The 23,780-nt window shown below is 32.5% G+C and overlaps 1 pseudogene; it reads right to left on the minus strand.

Annotated features, from left to right (window-relative positions):
* Window positions 1–1,204: 1,204 nt before the first annotated feature.
* Window positions 1,205–23,780, minus strand: part of LOC127705713 (peroxidase-like protein) — a 72,586-nt pseudogene continuing 50,010 nt past the window's right edge.

The raw sequence follows: 23,780 nt of genomic DNA on the forward strand, positions 1-23,780 counted from the left end.
TTTTTGTTACCTGGCTAAATCAAATATGTAATAAAAAATATACCTTCATGTGCTACTTTTTGAGTAAAATGAGGTAGAAATTTCAGATGTTTGCTCAAAATTAGGTTTTGTGGACGTATTTTTCCTTCCGACAGAAATGCATAACTTTTTTGTTTTATAAGATAAACACATGTCAAGCTGTTTTTGTTAAACTATTTGTAATTTCTCTTTTATATAAGTATCATATGAATTTATGAAATTTTTTGTTTAGAAATAACTAAAAGTTATCAAATGTTTCTGAATGTAGAAAAAACAACATTTTTTTTGCTGCATATTTAATCAAATTTAATAACATTGCATTATTGACTTTTTTTTATGAAAATTGGTACAAATAATCTTCATACGTAATCAAACCGAATGTCATTTTAAAAAAGAGAGGTCCATGAACTCGTGTTCAAGTTAAATCAGTTTGAATGATAAAAATCAGTCGAAAAATGCATCTTTTCCCGATATGTCACAGTTTGACGTCGCGAAAATAACATTTTACGTTAGCAACGTCATTACCTCCCCTGTGACTGATGCCCTTAACATATATTATTAATCTATAATATGAAATCAAACAGATCAAGAAAAATCCAATTGCACGTTTTCGCTGTCTATTTATATCTATATTTATGTATATATCGTGATATAAGATAAAACAGATAATGGGCTATACGACGATGAAACATCCAATTTCCAACTGAAAATAAAACAAAAGAAATCTAGAAGTCAAAATACGATATACAACGGCAGACATGTGTCTATTCATTTTACAATATACCAATCTAAAAATTGATTCTAATTCTTCATATGCATGAATAAATTTCAGAGACCTGCAATGAACACAAACACATTCCTTCAGTACAAAAAGATAAAGACTGACTTAGTACAACCAATTGTGATATTCCTGACTCTAGATAGGAAGATCAACACATGGCGGGACTGACCTAGACTACGTTTTATAGTTTCGTTCTTTCTCTTGCCGACTGTGAGAAACATATCCATCACTTGAAAAGTAGACGGATGTACAGCTGGAAGAAATGTCCCTAAACGTCGCAAAGCACAACAACAGTTTAATAATAAAATTGCATTAAATGCTTTAAAAATAAATTTAAAAGTCAAAGTATTAAAATGAAATAACAAACGATATATTTACAATCATTCCTTCTGTTTAATAAATTCAACCATTTTTGTTTTTCTATTTGTTTTTACCACTTTTGTCTTTAGTAAGAATTGTATACTTTAGCCCATGGTTTCAAGTCCAATCCAGGGAACACTTTACATGGTTTGCGTTCTTTCCTGAAAAAGAAGTAAATCATACGTTCAATGTATTGAAATGTAAATTATAAATATAAATGTTTTTAATTGATAACATATACAACTCATAATAATTATGATGCTCTATAAGAAAACTTTAATTTATCCAAAACAAACCCATCCTTAAACAATTTGAATTATACTTTAAATTTTATCACGTCTTTAACCACGACAACCATAGATGCATAACACTTTTGTGTGCTTCTTATGTTACTTTTTGTTTACATAACATTTGTAAGTACACCAAAATACTAACGAGTTATAAGGCAGAAATCAAAGATTAGATTACGATCATTTTACTATTACTATCACTTTTAAGAGAGGGGAGGAAGATACCAAAGCATATAAACACTCAAAATTCGATGGCAAACTAATATACCCATTGTAAAAATGACAAACCACCGAAAGACAAACAACAGTCTACAACGTAAGTTAATTTAGGTTTAATTTTTTTTTTTTTGCAATATTATTGAGTAGGCAAAATTGGCATTTCCAACTTATACTAACATATGTTATGGCCTACTGCCTATCTAATACAACGGAAGCATACCACCAAAATGAGCAATTGCGATCAATAGCCGAAAACCAACGTAGGCAAAATATGGTATGGTCGGATGACATTAACTATAGCTTTACCACGACCATCCACAAAAAGACATTAAAAATGCACCTAACAAAAATATCAAAACAAAATAAAACAAAACAAATTAATCTAGAAAATTGCAGCATACGTTGTCTAACCAGTCATTATTCAAACCAGTCTTACCCTGTTAATGGAGAATCAAATGCACTCTCAGGCATTGTATTAACGGCCATAGTTCTACAGTACAGTGCTGACAATGTCTGCTTCTTTATCTGATGCAATTGGGCTGAAAAACATGAATCTCTGTTTGTATCTGTAGTTTCATTATAATTGCTCACATATAATTAATAATCTTTGAAACCTCGTTTTGAAAAATACGAAGAACATGGTGCAAACTTTCAAAAGTAATTTTGGCAAACTAGATTTTCTACCACAAAATATTAGGAACGACTTTGAGAAACATTCAATTCTAAACAAAGACTAATTTGACTTTAAGAGGACATACAAAAATAACATAAGGTCTACAATGACCGTATTTTGTATAGCAAAATAAAATTTTACTCAAAATGCATACATGTAACTATATTTGTTGATTTCAAATTACCCTTTCCTCTTTTTCTCTAAGCAAGATTGTTGTTCTCACTTGTTAATGAATTTCATTCATGTCATTATAATCTTAACATCATCAGAAAAGTATTTACAATACAGTATAAGGTCATGTCCAGTCTTTCAGTCAATTATCAAACTAATCAGCACCTCGGTTTATTCAGTACTCTTCTGGTAATTTGCTTGCAGTCAATTCAGTCCTGTTCTGTAGTTTTTCAGACAATTCAGTATGATTTTAATGTGTACAGCTAAACAACAATTACTGAACAGTCTGAACAATAATCAGAAATGAGAAATGAATATTTAAGGAACAACTAGGATACCTTTTCTGTCCATGAAGATTAACATCAAAAATGTGGTGCACACTAAATAACCCATTATTATAGAGTAAATCATGAAAAACCGTTGATGACGTCAAGATCACATGATAGAAATATGTCTATAAGCTGATAGTCAAAAACCTTTCAACCAATCAGGCGACGTGTTACATCCAAAATTAAATTATTCATTGTTACATAAGTATCAATTTAAAATGTATACCATTTAATGTTTACCAACCTGCCGTGAATCCTGTCGGAAAGAAATTGTTTTCGTAAAAAAATCTATCGCCGGTTTTGAACAACTTGAACTGGAATCCAATTAAACATCTGAATGTAGGTCCTACTAGAGCCCCTGGTGCTAAAATCTCTGTCAGACCTCCAGCAAATAAATCAATATCATCTGGATTTCTATGAATAAAAGATGATAGATTATGAGTATTGAATCAGCGCTCTAACAATAATAAACCAAACAATATCTGGAAATCCACAAAAATTCACTCATTTAGTATATATGTATTTCCTCACAATATGTAAAAAGATTAAGGATATCTCAATATTTTCTTAAATTTATGTCGAAATGGGAGGACTGGCACCCTCAAATTATTACCTGTAAACGGATTTTAAAGCTTTTGCTGCCAAAGGGTCATGATCAGTTAATCCGAGAAGGTTTGTTCCAAAATGCTTAGCGGGTTGTAGCCCACAGAACTTTCGCCAACTATTGTAAGCCGGTATTCCATGGTCCCTACCGCGTTGAATGTTCAGTGCAGAAAGGTCAAAGCCGTTCTACGGCATTGTTTGAAAAAGTCTATTTCTCACTGATGGTGTTAAAAACCTATCTGACCTTCTCTTGAATTGTGTTGTCATCCATCTAGAAATTGCATCTGGACCAAACTCTTTATCAAAATTCCTTATCAAACGTGTACTGAAAAAATTATCTTCCATTGGGTCCTTGTCAAGGGGGGTAAAATCTTCATTGAATGATTCAACAAAGGATCCCACAAGAGAATGTCCGAATCGATATGCTGCTGCTCCAAATGCATTCCGAGTAGCAGGATTGACAGAGGCATTATACTGTGTATTGAACCCAGTTGGAGTACTCCGAAGTCCAAATATGTCCATTCCAATATCTCCGAGTATAACTGGCAAATACTCAGTATATATAATATGCTGATATATTCCTGTAAGGATCTTTTTTGCCTCTTGATAAAGTTGTTCTCCGTCAGTATATCCCAATGATCTCAATTTTTCAACAATATCGTTATGTTCGCGAAGGAATATGATATGATTGACAGTTAACATAGGGACTTCTGCAGGTCTGTTATCTCCTACAAGAACAAATATGTCGTATAAACATATAAGCTAGTTCTCGTCTATGGCACATACAGGTATCTAAGTCACCCTGTTGTTACAGCAAAACCAAGGAAAAAGATCCAGTCTATATACAAATATAAAACTACCACTAGGTGTTCACAACGCATGAACATGTTGAAAAACTGAGTGGTTATCGTTTGGTAATGTTAGACATCCATGATAGTTTTCTTTTATTTTTGTAATATTTCGCATTAAAATTGAACACATTTTGTCAAAGCGAGGACGGATATGTTCCAATTGCAGTGACGACAACCCCATCCTCTTTCCTCGAATGTGACATCGCATTCATTTTTCATTAGCAACACGACAGGTGCTTACTTTTGCGCCCCGGTTTTTGATGGAGTTTGTGTTGCTCTGTAGTTTTCTACGTTGTGTTTTGTAGACTATTGTTTGTGTTTTTGTCATTTATTTTGTCATATCGTTGTCACTTTTTCAAATTATGAGTTGGAATATCCCTTTGTTATCTTCCACCTCTTCTACACTATATATACTGTAGACCAACTATTTTTTGCGAGCGATTTATTTTCGTTACTTTCGCGAGTAGAAAAAAAAATGCAAATATAAATAGTTGCGAATAAAACTTGGATCTTTTATCATACAACTAAATAAAGTGAATTTGAAAGTCGCGAAATCAAATCGCCGCGAAATAGGATAGAAAGAGTTAAGAATCGTAAGAATCGTTAATGGTTGTCTTTAGTTATATCAAAACCCTTTTGGGCCATTAAAGTTAACTGTTTTGGTGAAAGATCTTTAATAATGTCTCTGACGGCTTTTCTAAACAGATTGTTGTTGAATTCATAACATTCGATGATTGTTAACTTTGATTCATTTATATGATTACTTCTTACCAGATTTAAAGCACGTCTCTCCTTTTAAACATTCACTTCCTGGAGGACCATCAGGAAGAATTCTGTTTAATCCCTCTAGAAGTCGTCCTAAATATTCAATCAGTAATATAACTATTGATATACCAACCAGTTACTGTATCAATATATATCATAAACCAACGTCTCTAACAATTACATTATATGAGGATTTTGCAACACTTTTTTCTTAATTCCGTTATAGAGAAAGTCCAAATAACTGTCCATTCCTGGGAAATAATGGAGCGGAGGCCCGTAGGTCCGACGCCCATTATTTCCCAGGAATGGACAGTTATTTGGACTTTCGCTAGCTTAAAATACACCTTAAATATTAAAAACGAATTTTCATATTATATCATTTTAAAGAATTTTATTTAATTCTGTAATTGTTTTCTTTTCATTTTCCCCGTGTTGTACCCAAGAATCCGCAGGCAAAATTTAAGATCAAGCTGACCATCTACTCACTTAACGAAGTATTTATGAACAGTAGAATAATTACTATAAACATATCTTGAATAAAGTTAATTCAGATTTATGTTTAAAGTCATAGGATACGCACGTCTTTCTTTCTTGTAGTGGGATTGAAAGGATATTTATTTGTGTCTTTAAGTGGTATTTCGGGAGATTAAAAAAAACCAACTATTAGTTATGCATATATGTTAATGGATTATATGTGTTTTTCGTTTGATAAATATTGGATGTAGAATCGTCTGAGAAAAGTGAAATGAAAAAACTAGAATGAATTTCTAGGTATGTAACTACGGAAGCTACGGCAGCCGATAAGGGCCATTAAAAAAAAAATTTTATGTCGTAATTACGACATAACATGTCGTAATAACGACATCACTATGTCGTAATTTCGACATAACATGTCGTTAAAACGACATTACTATGTCGTAATTTCGACATAACATGTCGTTATAACGACATCGCTACGTCATAATTTCGACATAACAAGTCGTAATTACGACATCACTATTCATCTTTTTTTTTTTGAGAATATTGAACACTTTATGCAATCAAGCTTAATTAAAGTTATTCACTAGCACCTCACACTTGCATATACTAGAACTTTATTTATAATCAAGTCAAATGAGACCCAGTTGAATAGGGGAGCAATTCAAGCTCCCTGGAGCCTCTAATTATGTTTGGCATTGCAGGTTCTGAATAAGATGAATTTTAAGCTTTTCCCAATAAAGATTATGTTAAACTTTGGACTCATAGTGCTCAGACCCACGGATCTCTGTACCTTCATTTGTACACACTTGAATCTTAATGTACTACTGAGGCTTGATGCAAATTATAACTGCATTGCTATTGTTGGTTCTTAATGAGATTCTTCAAGCGTCCTCCCCATTGAAGCCCTATTAAAACTTTGTACCCCAAGTTCTTTTAACCACTGTTCCCCAGGACAACTATTCCTACAAACTTAGAGGGAGGGTTGGGATCCCGCTAACATGTTTAACCCCGTCACATTCTTAATGTATGTGTCTGTCCCAAGTCTTTAATTAACATATTTGTTTTTCGTTTATTTTTGTACATAAAATAGGCCGCTAGTTTTTCTCGCTTGAATTGTATTACATTTGTCATTATGGGGCCTTTTATAGCTGACTATGCGGTATGGGCTGTGATCATTGTTGAAGGCCGTACGGTGACCTATAATTGTTAATTTCTGTGTCATTTAGTTTCTTGTGGAGAGTAGCGTTTTGAACAAACCAGCGTATCCCAAAGCCTTGATAACCTCTGTAGGCCCAAAATAAGACGAAAAAACATCAAAATTGGGGAGAAAACTGAAAATAAATGGTTTCTAACCTCAGGGATGTTAACCCTTGGCATGCTGAATTGTTATCAGAAATTGTCTAAATTTCGAGTATTTGTAAAAATATGCAAATGATATGCAAATGAGCTGTACCCTGATGCTGATGCATACTGATTGCATTAAATCTAAGATAGCCAAGGGTTAATATCCCTGAGGTTAGAAACCATTTTTTTCAGTTTTCTATCCAATTTTGATGTTTTTTCGTCTTATTTGGGACCTTTGGGACAGAGGTTACAAATGTATCAAGGCCTTGGGATACGCTGGTTTGTTCAAAAACGCAACTCCCAACAAGAAACCAAATGACACAGAAATTTACAATTAAAGTCACCGTACGGCCTTCAACAAAATCACAGCCCATACCGCATAGTCAGCTATAAAAGGCTCCGAAATGACAAATGTAATACAAATTCAAACGAGAAAAATTAGCGGCCTATTTTATATACAAAAATAAACGAAAAACAAATATGTTAATTAAAGACTTGGGACATACACATACATTGTACATAAAGAATGTGGCGGGGTTAAACATGTTAGCGGGATCCTAACCCTCCCCTTAAGTTTGTAGGAATAGTTGTCCTGGGGAACAGTGGTTAAAAGAACTTGGGGTACAAAGTTTTAATAGGGCTTCGATTGGGAGAACGCTTGAAGAATCTCATTAAGAACCAACAATAGCAATGCAGTAATAATTTGCATCAAGCCTCAGTAGTTACGTACATTAAGATTCAAGTGTGTACAAATGAAGGTACAGAGATCCGTGGGTCTGAGCACTATGAGTCCAAAGTTTAACATAGTCTTTATTGGGAAAAGCTTAAAATTCATCTTATTCAGAACCTGCAATGAAAATGCAGGACTTCATAATTTACACAAATCTGTACATGCCAAACATAATTAGAGGCTCCAAGGAGCTTGAATTGCTCCCCTATTCAACTGGGTCTCATTTGACTTTATTATAAATAAAGTTCTAGTAAGTGCAAGTCTGAGGTGCTAGTGAATAACTTTAATTAAGCTTGATTGCATATAGTGTTCATTATTCTAAAAAAAAAAAGATGAATTTGTTTACGCTACAAACTTTGCCTTTACTGACAACCATTTTGAAATGCCTGTCGCATCAAAAAGTGAAAAGTTAAACTATAAGGTTGCCGTTATTATCACATAGCGGTCAAGAGTCTGTAATTCAGTGGTTGTCATTTGTTGCTGTGTTACATATTCGTTTTTCGGTCTTTGTTTGTACATTATTAAAACCGTTATTTTCACTCGTTTGAATGTTTCTATGCTTCAATCCAGTTGTATTACTCATTTGTAACTCTGAATCTACAGAAAAGAAGATTATCTCGGACAATATGTGCAAAATGTGTTGTATCTATGATCCTCGTCTAACGCCCTGTTTGGATCAAGTTAAATGTGAGGAGCTTGGAACATAAAAGTTGAAGTCTATTATAAAGACCTCACTAAATTTGTATAAAAAGCACTTAACAATGTCTTTTGTACCTGTTTTATGCCACATAATATCTTTCTTTTCTTCTGTAGGATAGCAAGTGGTTCAAATATAAGCCTGTTGAGACTAAAATTGCATGCATGTTTTTCACTAAAAAGTGAAAAATCTTTGTATCAGACCATACTGTCTGCAAAAAAAGTTGAATGCAAGAGTCTTTTTGTGCTCAGATTTATTGTATCATGTCACCTGAGTATAGAAATGATAGAAAAGACACAAAATTTTATTTCCTATAGCTTCAATATGCATTTGTAAATGTAAAAATGTGATACGGCCTAATTTGACCCTAAATTATTTTCAGTCTTACTTGGCCTAAGACCCTTTTAAACTAATGTGATATGTTATTTGTAAGTTTTCTTTCCATTTAAAGTACATTAAATACATATGTAAGGATTATTTATAACCAAAAAGCTTTACAAATTTAAAATTGCTGGAAAATATTACATCTTCATGTAAGGCCCCCCTTCATTGGAAAACCTCCATTTTTAGCCACAGGCTCATATAAATTTGACTTTTTAATAATTATGATAAGTCTGATAAATCAAATGAGTACTCTGTTGCTTTTAATACATAATATATTATATATTAAGGCATTTCAAAAGTATTTTTTTGCAATATTTTAATTTTTTAAGCCCCAAATGTTGATAGTTAAAAATTTTCAATTTTAACGTCTAAATTTAACACCCAAAGTTGAATATAGAATTAGTCATATTGTCTATAATATATATCCTATTTCCATGAAACTTTGTAAGCAGTCTTATAATTTAATAAGCTTTGGTCATACCAAGTTTCATTAAGATTGGTCAAGTTTTTCTACCCTATTAGGTCCGGGTACACAGTTATCGTCCTTTGATTTTCGTTGTCCACGAATATAGTCCCTAGTGTGGACAGTGTGTTACTTGTCGATTTTTTTTATACCCCTTCCAAATTTATTTCTCCATGTTTTAAGACTCAAATAGTAAGTAGGGGGGTAAAATGACACTGTAAAAAAATTTGGGTCATGAATTTTAAAGTAAAGTAGTGATTTGGTCCAGCTGAAAAATGTTAAAAATTAGCACTTCGGAAGCTGTCAAAAGATTTGAAGACCCCCTTAACATGAAATTGTCCATATTTTGAGTTAGAGCCGATGAAGTTTTCTATAATTTTGATATAATTTGTCCCAAAAGTAGTACAACACACTGTAAAAATATTATTGAGAAAGCGCAGGTGGGATTTTTTAAATTTTCATTTATTGTCTAAAAGAAATGCACTACGAAATAACTGTGTACTCGGACCTAAGAGGTGAAATCAGGAAATATAGAATCTGTACTTTGGCAACTTCCCTGAATGATTTGATGGTGTCAATTTATCAAATAGCATAAAACTAAAGGATTTAAACTTTTATTTGATAGAATTTCTGCAAAAATAACCAATTTTGGCATTTTATGGTCAAAATAAGCATTTCATAGCTTTTTCAATTTTGATGCATAAGTGGCATTCTGACTTTCTATCTGACAGGTTTTTATGTGTCAATATTTGTGTTTCTATGCTTCAATCCAGTTGTATTACTCATTTGTGAACTCTGAATCTACAGAAAAGAAGATTATCTCGGACAATATGTGCAAAATGTGTTGTATCTATGATCCTCGTCTAACGCCCTGTTTGGATCAAGTTAAATGTGAGGAGCTTGGAATATAAAAGTTGAAGTCTATTATAAAGACCTCACTAAATTTGTATAAAAAGCACTTAACAATGTCTTTTGTACCTGTTTTATGCCACATAATATCTTTCTTTTCTTCTGTAGGATAGCAAGTGGTTCAAATATAAGCCTGTTGAGACTAAAATTGCATGCATGTTTTTCACTAAAAAGTGAAAAATCTTTGTATCAGACCATACTGTCTGCAAAAAAAGTTGAATGCAAGAGTCTTTTTGTGCTCAGATTTATTGTATCATGTCACCTGAGTATAGAAATGATAGAAAAGACACAAAATTTTATTTCCTATAGATTCAATATGCATTTGTAAATGTAAAAATGTGATACGGCCTAATTTGACCCTAAATTATTTTCAGTCTTACTTGGCCTAAGACCCTTTTAAACTAATGTGATATGTTATTTGTAAGTTTTCTTTCCATTTAAAGTACATTAAATACATATGTAAGGATTATTTATAACCAAAAACCTTTACAAATTTAAAATTGCTGGAAAATATTACATCTTCATGTAAGGCCCCCCTTCATTGGAAAACCTCCATTTTTAGCCACAGGCTCATATAAATTTGACTTTTTAATAATTATGATAAGTCTGATAAATCAAATGAGTACTCTGTTGCTTTTAATACATAATATATTATATATTAAGGCATTTCAAAAGTATTTTGTCCACGAATATAGTCCCTAGTGTGGACAGTGTGTTACTTGTCGATTTTTTTTATACCCCTTCCAAATTTATTTCTCCATGTTTTAAGACTCAAATAGTAAGTAGGGGGGTAAAATGACACTGTAAAAAAATTTGGGTCATGAATTTTAAAGTAAAGTAGTGATTTGGTCCAGCTGAAAAATGTTAAAAATTAGCACTTCGGAAGCTGTCAAAAGATTTGAAGACCCCCTTAACATGAAATTGTCCATATTTTGAGTTAGAGCCGATGAAGTTTTCTATAATTTTGATATAATTTGTCCCAAAAGTAGTACAACACACTGTAAAAATATTATTGAGAAAGCGCAGGTGGGATTTTTTAAATTTTCATTTATTGTCTAAAAGAAATGCACTACGAAATAACTGTGTACTCGGACCTAAGAGGTGAAATCAGGAAATATAGAATCTGTACTTTGGCAACTTCCCTGAATGATTTGATGGTGTCAATTTATCAAATAGCATAAAACTAAAGGATTTAAACTTTTATTTGATAGAATTTCTGCAAAAATAACCAATTTTGGCATTTTATGGTCAAAATAAGCATTTCATAGCTTTTTCAATTTTGATGCATAAGTGGCATTCTGACTTTCTATCTGACAGGTTTTTATGTGTCAATATTTGTGTTTCTATGCTTCAATCCAGTTGTATTACTCATTTGTGAACTCTGAATCTACAGAAAAGAAGATTATCTCGGACAATATGTGCAAAATGTGTTGTATCTATGATCCTCGTCTAACGCCCTGTTTGGATCAAGTTAAATGTGAGGAGCTTGGAATATAAAAGTTGAAGTCTATTATAAAGACCTCACTAAATTTGTATAAAAAGCACTTAACAATGTCTTTTGTACCTGTTTTATGCCACATAATATCTTTCTTTTCTTCTGTAGGATAGCAAGTGGTTCAAATATAAGCCTGTTGAGACTAAAATTGCATGCATGTTTTTCACTAAAAAGTGAAAAATCTTTGTATCAGACCATACTGTCTGCAAAAAAAGTTGAATGCAAGAGTCTTTTTGTGCTCAGATTTATTGTATCATGTCACCTGAGTATAGAAATGATAGAAAAGACACAAAATTTTATTTCCTATAGATTCAATATGCATTTGTAAATGTAAAAATGTGATACGGCCTAATTTGACCCTAAATTATTTTCAGTCTTACTTGGCCTAAGACCCTTTTAAACTAATGTGATATGTTATTTGTAAGTTTTCTTTCCATTTAAAGTACATTAAATACATATGTAAGGATTATTTATAACCAAAAAGCTTTACAAATTTAAAATTGCTGGAAAATATTACATCTTCATGTAAGGCCCCCCTTCATTGGAAAACCTCCATTTTTAGCCACAGGCTCATATAAATTTGACTTTTTAATAATTATGATAAGTTTGATAAATCAAATGAGTACTCTGTTGCTTTTAATACATAATATATTATATATTAAGGCATTTCAAAAGTATTTTGTCCACGAATATAGTCCCTAGTGTGGACAGTGTGTTACTTGTCGATTTTTTTTATACCCCTTCCAAATTTATTTCTCCATGTTTTAAGACTCAAATAGTAAGTAGGGGGGTAAAATGACACTGTAAAAAAATTTGGGTCATGAATTTTAAAGTAAAGTAGTGATTTGGTCCAGCTGAAAAATGTTAAAAATTAGCACTTCGGAAGCTGTCAAAAGATTTGAAGACCCCCTTAACATGAAATTGTCCATATTTTGAGTTAGAGCCGATGAAGTTTTCTATAATTTTGATATAATTTGTCCCAAAAGTAGTACAACACACTGTAAAAATATTATTGAGAAAGCGCAGGTGGGATTTTTTAAATTTTCATTTATTGTCTAAAAGAAATGCACTACGAAATAACTGTGTACTCGGACCTAAGAGGTGAAATCAGGAAATATAGAATCTGTACTTTGGCAACTTCCCTGAATGATTTGATGGTGTCAATTTATCAAATAGCATAAAACTAAAGGATTTAAACTTTTATTTGATAGAATTTCTGCAAAAATAACCAATTTTGGCATTTTATGGTCAAAATAAGCATTTCATAGCTTTTTCAATTTTGATGCATAAGTGGCATTCTGACTTTCTATCTGACAGGTTTTTATGTGTCAATATTTGTGTTTCTATGCTTCAATCCAGTTGTATTACTCATTTGTGAACTCTGAATCTACAGAAAAGAAGATTATCTCGGACAATATGTGCAAAATGTGTTGTATCTATGATCCTCGTCTAACGCCCTGTTTGGATCAAGTTAAATGTGAGGAGCTTGGAATATAAAAGTTGAAGTCTATTATAAAGACCTCACTAAATTTGTATAAAAAGCACTTAACAATGTCTTTTGTACCTGTTTTATGCCACATAATATCTTTCTTTTCTTCTGTAGGATAGCAAGTGGTTCAAATATAAGCCTGTTGAGACTAAAATTGCATGCATGTTTTTCACTAAAAAGTGAAAAATCTTTGTATCAGACCATACTGTCTGCAAAAAAAGTTGAATTCAAGAGTCTTTTTGTGCTCAGATTTATTGTATCATGTCACCTGAGTATAGAAATGATAGAAAAGACACAAAATTTTATTTCCTATAGATTCAATATGCATTTGTAAATGTAAAAATGTGATACGGCCTAATTTGACCCTAAATTATTTTCAGTCTTACTTGGCCTAAGACCCTTTTAAACTAATGTGATATGTTATTTGTAAGTTTTCTTTCCATTTAAAGTACATTAAATACATATGTAAGGATTATTTATAACCAAAAACCTTTACAAATTTAAAATTGCTGGAAAATATTACATCTTCATGTAAGGCCCCCCTTCATTGGAAAACCTCCATTTTTATCCACAGGCTCATATAAATTTGACTTTTTAATAATTATGATAAGTCTGATAAATCAAATGAGTACTCTGTTGCTTTTAATACATAATATATTATATATTAAGGCATTTCAAAAGTATTTTGTCCACGAATATAGTCCCTAGTGTGGACAGTGTGTTACTTGTCGATTTTTTTTATACCCCTTCCAAATTTATTTCTCCATGTTTTATGACTCAAATAGTAAGTAGGGGGGTAAAATGACACTGTAAAATAATTTGGGTCATGAATTTTAAAGTAAAGTAGTGATTTGGTCCAGCTGAAAAATGTTAAAAATTAGCACTTCGGAAGCTGTCAAAAGATTTGAAGACCCCCTTAACATGAAATTGTCCATATTTTGAGTTAGAGCCGTTGAAGTTTTCTATAATTTTGATATAATTTGTCCCAAAAATAGTACAACACACTGTAAAAATATTATTGAGAAAGCGCAGGTGGGATTTTTTTAATTTTCATTTATTGTCTAAAAGAAATGCACTACGAAATAACTGTGTACTCGGACCATTAAGTCTCTTGGCAATCATAATACATATTCTTATATATATATATAGCGATGTCGTTATTACGACATAGCCACGTCGTTATTGTGACAAAGTGATGTCGTAATAACTACATGTTATGTCGAAATTACGACATAACAATGTCGTTATAACGACATGTTATGTCGAAATTACAACATAGCGATGTCGTTTTTACGACATGCTATGTCGTAATTACGACATAATTTTTTTTTAATGGCCCTTATCGGCTTCCGTAGGAAGCCGATAAGGGTCATTTGAAAAAAATAATTGATGTCGTAATTACGACATAACATGTCGTAATAACGACATAACTATGTCGTAATTTCGACATATCATGTCGTAATAACGACATCACTATGTCGTAATAACGACATCCTTATGTCGTTATAACGACATCGCTATATATATATCAAAGAGTATGTATTATGATTACCAAGAGACTAAATGACAGAGAAATTAACAACTATAGGTCATCATAATGCCTTCAATAATGAGCAAAACCCCCGCATAGTCAGCTATAAAAGGCCCCGAAATGACAAATGTTAAACAATTTAATTCAAACGAGAAAACTAACGGCTTTATTAATGTACAAAAAATGAACAAAAAACAAATATGTAACACAGCAACAAATTCGACATATCATGTCGTAATAACGACATCACTATGTCGTAAAAACGACATCCTTATGTCGTAATAATGACATCGCTATATATATAAACAAAGAGTATGTATTATGATTACCAAGAGACTAAATGACACAGAAATTAACAACTATAGGTCATCATAATGCCTTCAATAATGAGCAAAGCCCCCGCATAGTCAGCTATAAAAGGCCCCGAAATGACAAATGTTAAACAATTTAATTCAAACGAGAAAACTAACGGCTTTATTAATGTACAAAAAATGAACAAAAAACAAATATGTAACACAGCAACAAACGACAACCACTGAATTACAGGCTCCTGATCGCTATGTCATAATTACGACAACCTTAGCGTTGTCACTTTTTGAGGCGATAGAAAATTCAAAATGGTCGCCAGTGAGGGCAAAGTTTGTAGCGTAAACAAATTCATCTTTTTTTGGAGAATATTGAACACTAAATGCATTCAAGCTTAATTAAAGTTATTTTTTGCACATACTAGAACTTTATTTTATAATCAAGTCAAATGAGACCCAGTTGAACAGGGGAGCGATTCAGGCTCCTTGGAGCCTCTAGTTATGTTTGGCATGTACAGATTCGTGTAAAATATGACTGCATTTCCATTGCAGATTCTGAAGAAGATGAATTTTAAGCTTTTCCAAATAAAGACTATGTTAAACTTTGGACTCCTAGTGCTCAGACCCATGGACCTATGTACCTTCATTTGTACACAATTGCATCTTAATGGCCTACTGATGCTTGATGCAAATTATAACTGCATTGCTACTGTTAGTTCTTAATGAGATTCTTACAGCGTCCTCCCCATTGAAGCCTGTATTAAACTTTGGACCCAAAGTGCTTTAAACCAATTTTCCCCAGGACAACTATTCCTACAAACTTAGAAGGGGGGGGGGGGGGGGGGGGGGTAAGATCCCGTTAACATGTTTAACCCCGCCACATTCTGTATGTATGTGCCTGTCCCAAGTCAGGAGCCTGTAATTCAGTGGTTATTGCTTCTTGATGTGTTACATATTTGTTTTTCGTTTATTTTTTGTACATAAATTAGGCCGTTAGTTTTCTCGTTTGAACTGTTTTACATTTGTTATTTCGGAGTCTTTTATAGCTGACTATGTGGTATGGGCTTTGCTCATTGTTGAAGGCTGTACAGTGACCTATAGTTGTTAATTTCTGTGTCATTTGGTTTCTTGTGGCAATCATACCACATCTCTTTTTTTATATTTAATCATCCTCATATAAGGATCATCCATTCTCTAAGATTGATCCAATATGGCCTGGTAGTTCTTAAGGAGAAGATTTTCAAAGCTTTTTCCATTGGGGCCTATGTTAAACTTTAGACCCCTAATAATCTAGCCTAATGGATCCCCTGACCTCAACCTATCACCTAAGGAAGTTGTGTCTCGTACTCGAAGTGGTATGCGAGCGATTGCCATCGTTTGTTGTCCGTCGTCGTCTGTCGTAAGCGTGTTTTAAAAATCTCCTTTGAAACTATTGTGCAAAATCTTTAAAAGTTAGTTTGATTTTTCCTTGTTAAATGTTTCCTTCACAAAAGGCGTGCTTTGATTTTCGACTCCTTAAAAACACAGCCGCTGTTATTAACTTGAAAAAATAGGACATAATAGTCACACATTAGTTTTTTGATAATGTCTCGAATATCGTTACATTTATTTCAAATCTGTTGAGGGTTCATCATGACAAAATGGACCTATGCCGAAAATTTCAGAAAGATCAGTTTGACCCATACCTGAGTTGTGTCCTCTAAAACATTTTTTGGGATAGCTACATGTATTGTCATCACTTGAAGTCCGTCGATTTCGACCGGCAACCAACAGCATGGACACTGTTACCAAATAAAGGCAACAGTAGTATACCGGTGTTCAAAGGTCATAAATCGATTGAGAGAAAACAAATCCGGGTTACAAACTAAAACCGAGGGAAACATATCAACTATAAGAGGAAAATAAACGAACAACAGGAACACTAAAGTGAACAAAAATAAACCCTTAACATACATAGAACGAACTATTTGATAACAGCTGTCATATTCCTGAATTGGTACAGGACATTTTAAGAACAAATGGTGGGTTGAACTTGGTTTAATGGCTAGCCAAACCTCCCGCTTTATGACAATGTTAAAAATGTTGCTGAAATGATAACACTACGTGACAGAAATACAGATCAAACACACGCAAGAACATTCATCACAGAGAAACGCACAAACAAATAATATACTACAGTGTAGTAATAGTCGCAAAACATGTAAACTGCAGAACAACAACGAACATATTTCATCAAACACCACAGGATTTAAAAAACAGTTACGCGCTTACGTAACTCACATGCAATCTCGAACTTTATGCAATTATTTCCACAATACTATACGAATAGACCACATAGCAAAATAACAGATTTTTGCCTCGCCTGCGATGAACGTCAACAATAACAAAACAAAGGAATTGATTTTTCGGCTACGGCGGCTAAACTTTTATCAACATTTTGTGATTTTTGTAATCTTTAATAAAAGTTTAACGGTAACTACAGACGACGACGGACGACAAGCGATTGCAATAGCACACATAGTCCTTCGGGTACTAAACATATCTTCTTGATGTGATCTACATAAATGCCAAATATAAATAGAGGCTCCAAGGAGCCTGAATTGTTCACCATTTCAATGGGTCCCATTAGACTTGATCATGAAATAAAGTTCTATTATGTGCAGACATATGGAGTAACTAACTTTAATATTAATAAAGCTTGATTAAATTCAGTGGTTATCATTCTCAAAAATGAATATGTTTACGATAGGGCTTTGAAATAAACTTTGCCCTCACTGGTGGCCATTTTTAACTTCGGATCAGCTCAAAACGTAAAAACTCTTTTTAAGGACCTGGATACTAGGTGCCCATTGTATATTTATACTAAGTTTAAACTCAGTCGGTTCAGCGATCTTGAGAAGAAGATTTTGAACATTGATTTTTTCAAAGTCCCTTGGCGGTCATGTGTTTTAACCAATTGGTAACTAAGAAGCAACACTTGAATAGGACCTTATAGTGCACACGTATATCAAGTTTGATTAAATTCTGATAAGTGGTTCATAAAATAAAGATGCAAATTTTGTTTCCCATAGTGTGTCGATGCTCACAAAGTAGCAATTCTAAGGTTGTCGTTATAGATGATACAGCGATGTCGTAATTACGTTATAGATGTCGTTATTTCCACATAATATGTCGTTATTACGACATAGCGATGTCGTTATTACGACGTACTATGTCGTAATTACGACATAAATTAATTTTTTTGAATGACCCTTATTGGCTTTCGTATGTAACACTCTTATATAGGTTATTTAACTAAAAACGGTGTGCTCGATTTAAACTAATATCGAAAACAAAATGATTCTATATTTCAAACCATTTTATTCGATGAAATAAAATGAAACAAGAAAACAGTATTTCATGCACAACACAACATTTTGTCTTCCCTATGCTAATTACAACGAACAAAACTTGTATGCATTTTTTTAAAATAGCAATACAAGCAAACTGAAAGTATGTTTCATTTTCCCCTATTATCAGAAAGGAAGCAAAAAAGTTTTAGAAACAAAAATCCGCATGATTAAAAACATTTCTGGATTCCGTTTTGTATGTATTTAACTTAAGTGGACAACAGTCTACCTTTTAATTTCATTCAAACATTAATTTCAAGATTAGCGCCGTTTATTTGCACTGTCGATATTACTGTTATATTTGCCACTGGACATATAACAACAGTGAATGAATTCATCATGTTACGCGTTCTGTTGAACATTGATTAAAAACCCCGCCGAATATTTTATACAAGCGTTATTCAAATGTTATCCATACCCCTCAAATTTTATTCATAAGTACTATATTTAAATTATAACAACGAACAATCAAATAAAATACCGAATACGCCATTTTGACCATTACAGTTTCTTGGACTTTTTATTCTATTGAACCACAATATCATTGTAGAAACAATCCGAGTAATTTTTGTGTTTTTAATTTATATATATATAAAAATGCAACAAACGATTTTTGCTGTGCAAAATCAAAATATTTCAAGGAAATGATATCTTAAACGGTAAAATTAAAATCAAATCTTTATGTGAAATATATTTTCTCTTACTTTCATTATTGAATAATGTTATGTGTTCAATATTACAATAGAATTCACTGACTCACACACAGTTAACACATTTGATATTTTGTAGATGCACAGAAGAGGAATGGGACTCAATGGAAAATATTCGTGTTTACCCACTTGGATACTAAAAAATTCAGCCATGATTTGCATCGGAAAACAAATTGTGGATTATATTGTTGAATTTTAGTGAATACGATATTATATTTTACAAGATGGAATTACGACTCGCAAATAAAAGCTGTTTGTTAATAACGAGATTTTTAGTGTTCATTGTATTACTACGGTCCCATTTTAAAAAAAAATCCAGTATCAGTCGTTTTAGTAAGATTTCATTTTCATTCCATATCGCGTTTCGTCCTTTAGAATTATTCCCATGGGTGAACACTTTTTAAGAAAGTGCCCATGGAAATATCCAAAAGGGCAAAACGTCGGGATGAACGAAGACGAACAATAGAAATAACTCTCCATTCCTGAAAAATAATGGAGAGTTTAAACAAAAGATTTACGTCACAGGTGTATTTTAATTGAAATTAACGAATTGATGAGTGATTATTTTCATATTATATATAAACTAAATTAAATTATTTGTTTATGATAGATAAAACAAAACTTTTTAAAGGACTAAATTAAAGAGCTGGTGAAATTACAAATGAATTAAATTAAAGTCATTCATACATTTTTGTATTTAATATTCTTTAAAATTATCAGTCACTATGTGTTCTACAAGGATCACCTGTCCTTTACCTTTTTTTTTTTTTAATCTGATACCTTAATCACTAAAACATATTCTACATAGTTTTATATTTACACCTATGCGTAGAAACTATTTTGTTTTAAATCTGTACTACTTTCCAGTATGTTCCTTTTTTACCGCGATCGATTATGTGGTTTTACGTCTTACAAAGTCTTCCAAATTATTTTTGCAAAGAATTCCGCTCAAGCCGGTGCTAGGAGTCGGCTTAAACTTGCAGTGAGATGAGAGTTTTTGTTGTTCCTTGTTGAAGGCCCCATTTGACTTTGAGACGAAGAACAGCAATAAAAGCCCTGTTCCTTTGCTTTTCGTGTTTATTTTTGCTGTGCTGTGCATGTACTGATTTTGTTTCATGGATGGATACCCAATATCCTTTGTTTTTCTATTATGTTAAGCTATTGAATGATTTTGTTGTGTAAAACGCTAATACGCTTCCGTAGGATTTCCTAACTCAATTAAATATAACCAAACAACCAACCTTAAAAATTATTACCTGTTCCATTTTCTCGTAGATCCATTTGTCCATCGAATGTATTCCCATACGCCACAGAGAGATCAAGGACGGATGTTCTTTGGTTAATTTGGTTTCTTGGTCCTTATAAAAAAATCATAAAAAAAAACTCTGAATTGTTTTACATATAAGCTGTATGATAAAGACTTGTATAGATTAAGGTTTGACCATAATGCTACGTTACGCGTAAACTTATTTCATAAAACTAAGAATTAATATTTCAATCTTATTACTGCAAACCAACTTATTTTCGCGGATACGTTATTTCCTTCGAGTCCATTTCGCGACGATTTAATATCGCGATTTTCAAATTTACTTGAGTTAGTTAAATAGGGAAAGATCCAAGTTTTACCTATTCGCGACAATTTATATTCGCGTTATTTTTCTACTCGCGAAAGTCGCGAAAAATAAATCGCTCGCAAAAATTTGTTGGTTTACAGTATCTTATATTATATTAATCTCTTATTACTGAAAGTAATCTTTTATTACTGAAAGTCATTCTCCGATTAACCGTACAGTTGTTGGTAATAACTGTAGACAGTGATGTGATGTTTTAAGCTTGTTTTGGCTACTTTTCTTAATTTGCCTATAACTGCCATGAGAACTGATATTTCAATTTTTAGAAAGAGTACGACGGTATAATTTCTTAGATGAATTTATCTTTAATACTTGTGTTGTCTTAATTGTAAAAAAAATAGTGCAATATTCTCTGTAATCGTCTTCATGGACGTGTATAAAATCATTATGTATTCCAAATTTATACGTTCCGTGATTGATTCTAGAATAAGTCGCACCAGGTGTCAGAAAATTTTATGTTTAAGTGCCAATCTGCCCAAGAATCAGGCAATGGTGAAATTATGACAAACAAAATCCCGCTCAAGTTTAAATTAATTTAATTTAAGAATGTTATAATGGTGCACGAATATAACATTCGTTTCCTTTGCCTATTCTGGTATTTCAAGATATAATTTGGTTGAAATGTACTAGAAATTAAGGGGAGCCAGCTCCGTAACTTTTCTCTCATTCTTACAAAAAATTACTCGAATCACCAGACATATGCAGAAACCTAACCAATAGACCTACCGTGTCTAACTCAGGATGAGGATAACTTCGAAATATGATGGTAAGGTCAGCGGGTTTTTTATTTCAGCCATGTGTTGAAATTCTTAGCTGATTCTGATAAAGACTGGTACTTAAAAATCATCCTTATCATGTGCATCTATTTTCAATAAAGTAATTGTATTTGTAAACAACACATCTGTTGTTATCCGATCAACAATTAGTAAAATAGTGATGCTCTAATATAAGTACATTGTTTTAATACTTTGAAGTTCATACCTGTAACACTCCGGTTCCACACCAAAATCTGACCTCACAAACGGCATGCATGTTGTTGTGAAATCGCCAGGAGGAGTACGGAAGGAAAAGCATTCGGGTCTACAAAAACGTTTTATTTGTAATTTTTGCTACATGAAATTCGGCATTACGTACATAAAATGAATTGTCAGATTCTTTCATGATGTCTAATACAATTATCGAAATTAATACCAAGCATTCAGTTTCCCCCAATAATTGCTTGCATTTGATCGGAATGGTTGGGAACTAACCATAAGGTTGTTCGAGTTCAAATATATATAAGTATCCCATTGAAAAATAAATGTAAAATGTGTTATTAGAATAAAAGAATATCGGTAGTTTGTCGTCATGGTCTATAATCGTGATTTCAGAGCATACAAAGCGTGAACATCTAATCTGTATACCAACAAGATTGGCATAAAGAAAGCAATATCTACGATTTTCGCATGAACTGTTTTAAAGGGGCTCTAGCTACGAGATATATAAAAAATCTAAAATATGATTTTTTTTTGTTCAATCATTAATGAAAGTGAAATAGTGAAATAATTATTCGCTTTTAGCAGCCACTATGGTTTAATTTTGTCAAAATTAGCGAAGAAACATTGATGATGAATTATTCACTTGCAAGTGAATAATTCGACCTCATTGAATCCATATTCATGTGAACTTCAATTTAACCCCTTAGCTAGAGATGAATAACGCTTGGATTGTGCATGTAAAGTTATTTTTAAAAAGGAAAAGAATGTCAGAATTGAAAGTGAAACAAAGGTAAATCATTTGATTGACTGATTCGATCCACAAAAAATCATTCTTATACAGGTAAAAACGATGATAAACATATATTTTTGATCTATAATATGAAATTAAGCAGACCTAGAAAAATCCAATTGCATGAGTTCGCTTAATCTATTTATACCTTTATTTTGTTTACATCGCTTATATGGTCATCGGAGGTCTTTGAAGGTCAACTCGATAGTTAATTAGTCTTATAATATAAGACTTCGGAGTTTCATATCATTTACATTGAACGTTTTTTATCGGATATTTTTTTTTACTATCAATGTTGAAACCCGAAGTCTTATCGAAAGATGCTATTTTCTCGTAGCATTTTCCCAACGAATTTTTGTGAGAACTTTGAACAGCAATTTGACAATGTTTTCAACAGTCTTAAGTATATTTATATCATTATTCTTATAAATAAACATCTCAAATAAAAAATAAGATGTCTTACCTTATTCAATGACGGAGGTATATCCTATTTTCAAACACTTTTGTAACTGTCCCCCCCTCATTTCAAATTGTCAAGCGGATCACGTACGAGACGTTCCGCATGTCTTTCCGAACGAATAATCAGATTATATATTTCAGAATTCTTCTTGGAAAACGAATTTTGTTTTGAGTTTTGAATGGTGAAATGATCGTGAATAAGTGACTGCAAGCCAATCACCAAATATTTCTATACACTTACGAGGCGACCATAGCGTATTCATATAAAGGGCAAAGGGTGATTATAGAAAAGAATATCGAAAATTGAGAACGGAAATGGGGAATTTGTCGAAGAGACAAAAATTTGACAAAAGAGCAGAATGGGTCTATAACACAGCAAAATCCAGCACCCGGAGTCGGGCTTTAGCCGGCGCCTTAACAAAGAATGTATAGTTCAGTGAAAATGAGCATCACACTTTACTCCGAAAAAATATCCCGTTTCCTTTTTTTCTTCTTCTTATTTTATATATATATTTTACAACTTTACGTACAATTTCCTATAGATCTAAGCTTATTTTCATGTTGTCTATCTGTTTCATTTACGATCCAACAATATCAGTATTTTAAGCCCACCCTCTCTTATTTTCTACTGACATCGCCTGAAAAATATTGGCATTGTTGAATCGTAAAGATAATTACAACAACACGTTTAAAATGGGGAAAAGAAGTTTAAATATTATATGTGTGGTTAGCTTCAATGAAATAGTAACCCAACAACAAAAATATTTAAAGAGAAAAGCATATAATTTGACCTTACACAGGAATATTGCAAGCTTCAGATCATCCAAAATCAAAATAAAGTTCCAGTAACAAACAAACAACCAATCGAAACCCAATTGTCTTATCTATATAAAGCGACCGTTAGAGAGATACTTTAAGTAACCAACAATTTTTAAAT

The sequence above is a fragment of the Mytilus californianus genome, unplaced genomic scaffold (genome assembly GCF_021869535.1).
Source record: "Mytilus californianus isolate M0D057914Y unplaced genomic scaffold, xbMytCali1.0.p SCAF_6, whole genome shotgun sequence".
Taxonomy (NCBI): domain Eukaryota; kingdom Metazoa; phylum Mollusca; class Bivalvia; order Mytilida; family Mytilidae; genus Mytilus; species Mytilus californianus.